This window comes from Leptonychotes weddellii, chromosome 15 (assembly GCF_054177405.1).
Source record: "Leptonychotes weddellii isolate Sample4059 chromosome 15, ASM5417740v2, whole genome shotgun sequence".
In the NCBI taxonomy this organism is placed as follows: Eukaryota; Metazoa; Chordata; class Mammalia; order Carnivora; family Phocidae; genus Leptonychotes; species Leptonychotes weddellii.
In genome coordinates, this window is record NC_138383.1 from 28,900,877 (window position 1) to 28,910,323 (window position 9,447).

At 39.9% G+C, this 9,447-nt stretch overlaps 2 protein-coding genes across 7 annotated transcripts in view; one reads left to right on the forward strand and one right to left on the reverse strand.

The window, feature by feature from the left end:
- PTRH2 (peptidyl-tRNA hydrolase 2) overlaps nt 1-3,828 on the reverse strand; it is a 5,875-nt gene extending 2,047 nt beyond the window's left edge. The window contains exons 1-2 of one of the 2 annotated variants that reach the window (XM_031035606.2): nt 3,634-3,828; nt 3,355-3,540 (exon numbers count right to left, since the gene is read on the reverse strand). The gene's annotated coding sequence lies outside the window, so the exon portion shown is untranslated. The remainder of the gene's footprint in view (nt 1-3,354; nt 3,541-3,633) is intronic. The other variant, XM_006740313.3, reaches the window with a different exon arrangement.
- Nucleotides 3,829-3,877: 49 nt separating this feature from the next.
- VMP1 (vacuole membrane protein 1) overlaps nt 3,878-9,447 on the forward strand; it is a 120,721-nt gene continuing 115,151 nt past the window's right edge. For 2 of the 5 annotated variants that reach the window (XM_081806046.1, XM_081806049.1), the window contains exon 1: nt 3,879-4,024. The gene's annotated coding sequence lies outside the window, so the exon portion shown is untranslated. The other 3 variants (XM_081806050.1, XM_081806048.1, XM_081806047.1) reach the window with 3 other exon arrangements.

Sequence of the window (9,447 nt, forward strand, 5' to 3'; positions counted from 1 at the left end):
CATGACCTGAGCCGAAGGCAGACGCTTAACCGGCTGAGCCACCCAGGCGCCCCTCATTCCCATGTTCTTAATGCTGCTCTATTTTGCCTTTCCCAATAGTCTAGATGAGGTGATAGTCACTTAGACAAGAGAAATGTCAGTGAAAAAGGAAACAAGTGGCCAAGGCACGTCTGTATGATCTGGTGACTCACTGGAGGTCTGGTGATAAAAGAAAGGGAGAAGTTTAGAATGACCTGGATTTGAACAAATGGAGAACAGAGGTACTATTTACTGATGAAGAGGATTTTTGTGAAGTAGCAGGTTTGAAAGTAAAAGATACTGAAATCAGTTTAGGATATATTACACTTGGTTTGACCAAAAGACATCCTGGTTAGAGATGTCCAGCAACAATAAAAAAGGATATACCATCTTAAAGGTCAGATGATAAGCCTAGGCCAGAAATACAGATTTAAGAAAACAACATATATCTGAAGTTACTGAAGTGATGAAAGTGGTGAGGCCACTGGGACAAGTATACAGAGTGAAGGAAGGGCTAAAACAGAATCCTAAAGAAATGAACATTGAGGGATCAAAAGAGAGTGACATGGAGTGGCCAGAGGTAAGAGGGTCACACACGTTAAGTTGTCAGTACCCAGTTTCATTCCTTTCACTGGTGTGACATCTGGTGACAGGGCTGTACTGACATAGTACTTTATGGCTCTAGATGCCTTTGCAGTCAGAAAAAAATATATTAAATTCTTATTAGAACCTACATTATCTCATGATGCATCTATCATTTACTACATGAGGTTTACATGTCAGCAGGACTTCTCTCTGATAATCTAACAACTAGACTCCAAAATGAACAAAAATTCAATTACATAAAAATTATATATATATAACCTCCATGTCAACAATCAGAAGGATCTTCCCCCACCAACTTCTAGGTTGTAAAGTAACCAAATATCCTATATACCAGATTCAGGTATTATCTGGAGAAGGGAACTGCATATAGAGGACCTATTACGTGTTGCATAAATTACTAAACACTTTACTTCCATTATGGCTGTTGTGAAAATAAGAAAAAAGACATAAGCCTCATATTAAAGACAAGAAAAATAAGGATCAGGGGCGCCTGGGTGTCTCAGTCATTAAGTGTCTGCCTTTGGCTCAGGTCATGATCCCAGGGTCCTCGGATCGAGCCCCGCATGGGGCTCCCTGCTCGGCGGGAAGCCTGCTTCTCCCTCTCCCACTCTCCCTGCTTGTGTTCCCTCTCTCTGTGTCAAATAAATAAATAAATAAATCTAAAAAAAAAAAAGAAAAATAAGGATCCAACAGAGAAGCTGCTTATCCGCAGTAACATAACTAGCAAAAGTGGTATAAAAGATACTCATCTAGAGATCATGACAGAAAACTTCTCATCTTCTTAACTTTATCTAAAAACATATATACCAGTAAGAGTCAGCAAAAACCGAAAGCAGAAAAAGTTCCAGAAATTACCAAGCTTACTGCTTCTGTACCATCTCATGAGGTCTCTAACATGTTAATCCTAACATCTTTATTCTTTAGGATGTTCTAATCTCGTATCAGCCTGATCACATTATCATCTAACTCCAAAAGGTGTTTCAGCCTGTCCCCCTACTTCCACTACAAACGTATCAATAAACCCAGTGCTCCCCTCCTGAACCACACTCCACCCATTAATCCCACTCCACCGGCCTTTCCAACCTAAAAAAAAAAACTTTCCAAAATCCTCTTTGACCCTTAAACCACTGCCTGACTTTCCCTCTTCCCTTTACCTCTAAACTTCTTTAATTACCTGCTTCCCTTCCCCACTCAATTGAAATTGCTAAGGCATTAGATACTTGCTAATTGCCAAATAGAGTTGCCTTTTAGGCCTCATCTTGAGCTTTCCCCACAACTCACTGATAATTTTTCTTTAAACTTTCCTCCCTAAAATTCTTTAATCTGTCAGATTATCTTTCTGATAGGTTTTTTCCAATCTCCTCTAGCTCTATGTCCTGTTCACCCCCTATGTACATAATTACCCCTGCTTAACATTTGGACGCCCTTTCAGTCTATACATACATTGTCCAATATAGTAGCCATCAGTCAAACATAGTTATCTAAACTTAATTAAAACTAAATAAAAATTCAGTTCTTCAGTTGCACTGAGCCACATTTCAAGTGCTCAACAGCTCAACAACTTAAAAGTGGCTAGCGGGCCACTCTATTAAGATCTAGAACATTTCCATGAAATTTCTTTCGGACAGGGATGGTCTATATACTCTCTTTCCATTCAATCGATACTTACGGAGGGCCTATTGTGTACCAGGCACTGTTCTGGATCCTAAAGATAGAGCACTGAACAAAACAAAGTCCCACTCTTAATAGAGCTGACATCTAGGAGAGAGAGACAATCTCATTTATTCTCAAACTGTCATATGCTGAGGACTCCTAAAGTCTCTCCTGGTCTCAAATCTTGAATTTCCAGCTTCTGCTAGAGTACTATGAAGTATTCTACTCTTCGTCCTAAACTGAACTCAGTATCTTCCTTTCCCTCTCAAACTTCTGTATTCTTGATTTCTGAGTAACCCTGGACTTTTTCTCCTCTGTCCTACCACATACAGTTACCAAACCTTGTTGAATTTATCTGTGTTAAACCTATCTCCTTACCTTTACTACCAGTGCCCTAATGATCTCTTAGCCTCAAACCTCCAAGATTAACTTCTCCAACTGATCTTTCCACATTTTCTTCATGCATGTCCTAGTTCACTCTAGTCCTCTGGCATTAAAATTATACTTCTAAAGCACAAATTTGATCCTGTAATTTCCCAGCTCAAAAACCACCAGATAAACGCCTAAAGAATAAAACAAATCCCTTAGCACGAATTCAAAGCACTACACAGTTTGTTTACAACCTACTTTATCCTTCTAATATACTCTCCTGCTACATACTGTACTCTCCAGCCACACCAAATTACTGGGTCCCTTCAAGAAGCAATCTCTCCCCAAAAATTATTTTCTATTTTTCTCCACTTAAATACACAAACACAAGTTTGAATCAGCCACGAAGGCGTGATTCAAATGACAACTTTCTCTAAAGTCTTTATCATCCCCCAATCAATCTTAATTATTTGCTCTACAGAACTGCTGTAGCAATTACACATAACTACTGCACATCAGATTCTCAGCGTTTAGTGCCGGGGGGGGGTGGTGGTGGTGGTATCACGTTAAAGGATTAAATATTTCTCTGAACATTTTGTCTGTGTTACACAGAGACACATTTTTCGGTCATATTCGTGGAAACTTTTCTTTCCTCGCAGGACTCAACAACTTCATACGCTGTGGGTATTCAGTAAGTAAATACTCAACAGAATGTGAGGCCTGCGCGGTATCTTCTCACATTCGGAGAGCGCGCATCGATGCTGCCTGAATGGAGGAGTTGATGGGAACCAGAATTTCTGGGTCCTTCTCCTTCCCAGGATCTTGGTCCCTTTTTCCAAAGGACGACTGGCAGAACAGGAACAGTGGCTCCAGCGTCCACTTGGGCGGAGCAGTCTATGGGGAAGATGAAAGGCCGGGGGAGGAGGTATGGAATGAGGTGGGACGAAACATTCCAGGTGGAGAGAGAATGGAGAAGGGCTGACTTACCTAGAGAATCTCCCCACCGCCTCACTCGCGCCTTTGCGGTTTTTCTTTCGGGTAGTGAACACGCTTCTATCCCGCGAGTTATCTCTTCCGGGACTCCTGGATAAGTTCCGGATCAAGATCCGCGAAGAAAACAGTCATTCTTCCTCTCGCCCCGCCCACAGGTCCCGAACCTAAACCCGAGCTGAAATCCGGCGACGATCCACGGAGGTTCCAGAAATGAGAGAGGAACTTTTGTTTTTTGGAGGCGGACCCCGGAGGGCTGGGGGGGGGGTGGGGAACGGACCGGAAGTGACGCGCGCGAGTTCCGGTTGGCCGGACCCCAGCGGCGGTGTGAGAGTCGGTCGCGAGCCGCTTGCAGGATTCTGATCCGGAGAAGCCAGGGTCAGAGCGGGTAGGTAAGCCCCCGCGTGGAATTGGGGACGGAAGCCTAAGACTGTCCTCAGAGCTTGGCTTCTTCCGGAGCTCTCCCACTTAGACCATGCAGATCTGGGGCACCGTGATTTCGACTTCAAGCAGTGTTTCAGGGCGCTGCTGACTCTGAGTGCCTCAGTCTGGCGGTAGCCAGGTTATATGGGACACCTCCTCATGGTTGGCTACCAGTACAGTGAACCCATACACTGGATTTCTTACCATTCGCTCTCATTGTCGCGGACTTGGAAGCTGTTCTAAGCTCTGTACAGTACCCATCTTTTCCTGCCTGGGTGTTTAGGACCTCAGAGTAAATGGAGATCCTCCCTGCTGATGACCAAGCTGTTTCTCAGGACCTGTCAGTTTGACCTCCCAACCACTGACACATGGTAACACATGATACTAAACGTATTCGCTGCTAAACAAAATTCAGGCATGTAAGTGCCATCTAAAGCGTTGGTGGCCAAGGGAATGGGGCCTTCGCTCCGTTGATTTTTGCAAAGACCCTTCGCGGATCTCCTCCTACTTTATGAAGAGTAGGGTTCTCTACCTCTTCCAAATCCCTGACCGCCCCCCGCCCCTTGTTGTTATATTAGAGTGGAGGTATTTGCAATAAAACGTGGAGGTCAGCTTAACCTCTAAACTTCCAAGAAGCCGTAGGTGGCCCTCTGTCACACTAAGATTACTTAATGACCTCCAGTAGGTTTAAACTATTATCTTTTGTTTTTCTGCAAATCCATGCAAAAATCTCTTATAGGTTCTGGCACTGTTTATCTATCATGGCAAGACGGCTCCTTTTCCTAACTTTAATGTCTTTCAATTCTCCTTTGGGGCTGATGGCAGAAATTTTGTAGACAGACTACACTGATTTTTTGGAGAAATGTGTACAAGTGTTTCTGGTGTTGTAATGATATAGAATTTAATGTTCTGACAGCTATTGCCTATTAATTGTGTTATGAGCTGTGATTTTAGTTGTGTATTTTTAGCATAAATGATAGTAAGAAATTATTTATTAGGCAACATTTTATGAATTCTAGAATGTGTTTTTATTGACCTTTGGAAGAAGGATGGTGGTACCTAGATAAATGTGGCCGATTTGTATGGGTGTGAAATGACTCTATAGTAGAAATCTTTTATATTTTACTTCTTTGCCTATATTATTTTAAAACACTAAAGCTTTTTTTTTTTCCCTTTGAGGTATATATCCTACTTGATTAATACAGTTTAATTTCTGTGACTTACATTCCAGAATAAATATTGGTAGGTTACCTAACTTTCTGAGCTGGTCTGGATTGTGTTGATAAAATACTGCTTACTTATTTCATAGGATTGTCACAGTGATTAAGTGAGATAGTAAATGGGAAATCACTGTAGAAATGAAAATCCGGTGGTGTCAGTTTACTCTGAAAGCTGGAAATATATCAGTGCAGAATTCTGTTGCTTGTATCATTTCACAATTTGATGTTTTATATTAAGTGTGCTATTTATCTGAAAATATCACACACTTTTCTGAGATGATCTTTGCCCTACTTTTGAACCCAATAAAAGCTATCTAGGAATAGTTTGATACTGTAACCCATTGAATTAGTCACTGTGGTTAATAAGTCGGTGACTGGAAAATGAGTATAGTTTTGCATTTGGGAGTTTAAATCTGATCTTTCTTGGTCATCTTGTATTGTCACTTAAGAATTTCCAAGTGCAGAGGAAGGTGAAGTTTTTGGTGCTTATATATGGTTAACTAAAGGTTAAAAGTAGCCTTACTTTATTAAGTAAAAAAACTATCATTTTACCGAAACCCACTGAAAGCAATATTTAGAATTAAAAGCAACCTCTGTGAACATATTGTTATAGTCTTCCCCAGAAACAATCAGTAATTGGCTTGCCTGAGGTCATGTGGTTTAGGTAGTGCCAGAACCTGAACTGGAAATGAGGTCCCAAGTGTTCTTTCTGTTCTGCTAAGGTTGTCTCCAGGCATCTTTTTATGGTTTGGTAATATTTCCTGGTTTGTATGAAAATGATGTCTTTTATGTATTAAAGGGATTTATAGGTATACATTTCCCCCCCCTTTTTAGCTGATTTATTCTTGTAAATTCTAGGAAAACAAAAACACTGTACTTGGCAAGATTTGCAGTGGAATGGAATAAGGAAAGGTAAAAGAAAATTCTGTTCTTCAGAACAGCTATTCTGAATTCATGCTTCATTACTATCAGATATCAAGGTGTCTTCTTTCTGACAAGTGGAAAAGAGAGTATCTTTGTTACACATGTCTCTACTGAATGAATGTTGTTGGTAATAGGTAGGAGGAAACTATTAATTTCTTTGTTCATGCTAAAAAAAATTTCCCCAAACTGTTTATAATTTTAATATTCTGTTATATTATCTCTTAATCTGTAGAGTCATTTCTCTATTTTATTCTGGGTAAATAGCCACTGTAGGAATAGTTAACTCTTTGTCTTGTTGAGAACCTTTTTGCTTCTACTGATTTCACAAAACCTGTTTAGTCTTTCCCCGTTTTTGGAGATCAGAGGGCTAGATACTTACTATCACTGCTCTTTTGCCTAGTGCTCTTTGTTGGTGTCTCTCTCTCTCTCTTTGGTATAGAAATAAACGCCAGATTAGAGAATCTTTACTAACCTCAGAAACAAATTGGATGAGTTAAGTGATAATTTGTTTGTTGTTGTATTAGTTAATAATCTACCTTCACAGACTTGCAAACATTTTGAGGGGTAAACTTTTAAAGAGTTTATTGCTTCAAGGAACTCTGTTTGGGAAGCAACTTTGTATAGGGTTTGCCAAACTGATATTATATATTATGTAAACCCTCTGTAAAGCTCATTTAAAAATATTACGCTCCTTGAAGGTTTTGGAAATTTGAACAGGAGATACTTGTCTGTGTCAGATAAGATTAAGGCATTTAAAGCTTAAGGCATTTTTAAATTAAGCAAGGGCAACCCACTGAGTAATCCTATCCCAGCTTAATGGTAATTGCTGAAGAGTTTGTCGGTATCCAAAGATACATAGTCTTTTCAGTAGTGCATTGTGATGTTTTCTCTTGTTCTTGAAGTTCTTTAATAATAAGCTTGGTCTTTATAGATTTTTTTGGAAGGACTAGGTAGATAGTGTTAAGAGCCAGGGCCAAAAAGCTAGATTGCCTTGTTTCCAATTCCAGCTCTTACTACTGTGCAACCCTTTGGCTAGTTACTTCACCTCTTGCCATCTCAGTTTCCTCGTAGACAATGAAGTCAGTACCTTTACTGTTAGGGTTAAATGAATAGATTTAAGTAAAGCATTTAGAATGGCATATAGTTAACCATGACTGTTATCATTGTTACCATCCAGTAGCCTGCTGAGCAGTTGCTAAGAGAAAACTCTTTCCCAATCCTCTTTGAAAGCATGTCTTTTCACTGCTGCTTACTTGATCATTGTTTGCTCAGTATTTTTGTTTTGTTTTGTTTCAAGTTTTTATTTAAATTCTAGTTAACATACAGGGTAATATTGGTTTCAGGAGTAGAATTTAGTGATTCATCACTTACATTTGGTGTTCATCACAAGTGCCCTCCTCAATGCCCATCACTCATTTAGCCCATCCCCCGCCCACCTCCCTCCATCAACCCTCAGTTTGTTCTCTATAGTTGAGTCTCTTATATTTTGTTTCCCTCTCTTTTTTCCCCTTCCCTTTGTTCATCTGTTTTGTTTCTTAAATTCCACATATGAGTGAAATCATATGGTATTTGTCTTTCTCTGACTGACTTATTTCACTTAGCATAATACACTCTAGCTCCACCCATGTCGTTGCAAATGACAAGATTTCATTCTTTTTGATGGCTGAGTAATATTCCGTGTGTGTGTGTGTGTGTGTGTGTGTGTGTGTGTGTACATCTTTATCCATCACATCTTTATCCATCAGTTGATGGACATTTGGGCTGTTTCCATAATTTGGCTATTGTTGACGCTATAAACATCAGGGTGCATGTTGTTTGCTCAGTATTAATGAAGGTTCAGTAAATAAATATGTATACATTTCATTGTGTGTATATTTCACAACATATGTGAGATTCTTTTAAAAAATGATGTATTTCTGTAGGCTCTTCTCTCAACCTTTTTGTATTATTGTTAATAGTTTATTTGTGTAAGTCATAACAATTTGAGATTGAAATTTGAGAATTTGATGTTTAATGATATCTTCTAGCACTTTCTTTGCATGGGAAGATTATTCTGCAATGACATCTTTTGCCATATCTGTTCATTCATCCAGTCAGTGAGCAAAAATCTTGTATCTTGGTCTTTTACCAGGTTTTGGGGAAAACAGTGGGAAGCAGAGACAAACATATTTTAGTTGGGAGCCTGATAGAGAAACAGGTATTTCAGTCGGGAGCCTAACAGAGAAAAAAGTAAATACAGAAATAAAAGAATAAACACAGTGTAATAAATATTATGAAGTAAACAAGGGTCTGAGAGAGAGTTAATGTGGATATGTGCCTGTTCCACAGTATATCTGGAATATAGCAACATGAAATGAGGTAGGAAACATACTCATGGTCCAGGTTATATAGAGCTTTGCAGGCCATGGAAATGAATTTGGATTTGATTTTGAGTGTAGTAGGAAGTCCTTCTACAGTTTCAAGTAGGGGAGTCATAGGATTTATAAGAAGTCCACTCTTGTTTATATGTGAAGGATGAATTGAAGGGGACAAGAATAAAAATGGAAAGAGAAGTTAGGAGTCCATGGCAGTAGTCTACGTGAGAGATGAAGATGGCCTGGACCAGAGTGGTGACAAAAAAGTGGAGAGCTGTAGGTGGATACTAAATATATTTGGAATAGGACTGGGTCCTGGATTAGATGTGAGGAGTAAGGAAATGAGAGGAGTCAGGGATGATTGTGCTTCTGGGTTTAGTAACTGGGTGGATGGTTGTGCCAAGCACTGGGAGAGGGAAGATTTGGGGAGGACCAGGTTTGTTACAAGAAGGGGGATGGGAATGAGGAAGAAAGAACATGTTACATTTGAGATGTTTAGCAATCATCCAAATGTGCTCTTAGGTGTACAGATCTAGAGATCAGGACCAGAAATACAAGTTCAGGCTAGGATTTTAAACTATAGAACCAGAAAAATCACTTGGAGAGACAGAGAAAAGGAGAGGTAAAAGAGAACTGGCAAAAGGGGGCCAAGGAGTGTTTGAAGAAAGAATTGTCGGAGGGATGCCTGGGTGGCTCAGTCCGTTAAGTGTCTTGCCTTCAGCTCAGGTCGTGATCCCAGGACCCTGGGATCGAGACCTGCGTTGGGCTCCCTGCTTCTCCCTCTACCTGCTGTTCCCCCTGCTTGTGCTTTGTCTCTCTCTCTCTGACAAATAAATAAAAAATCTTTAAAAAAAAAAAAAGAATGATCAGATACACAAAACTAATAAAAG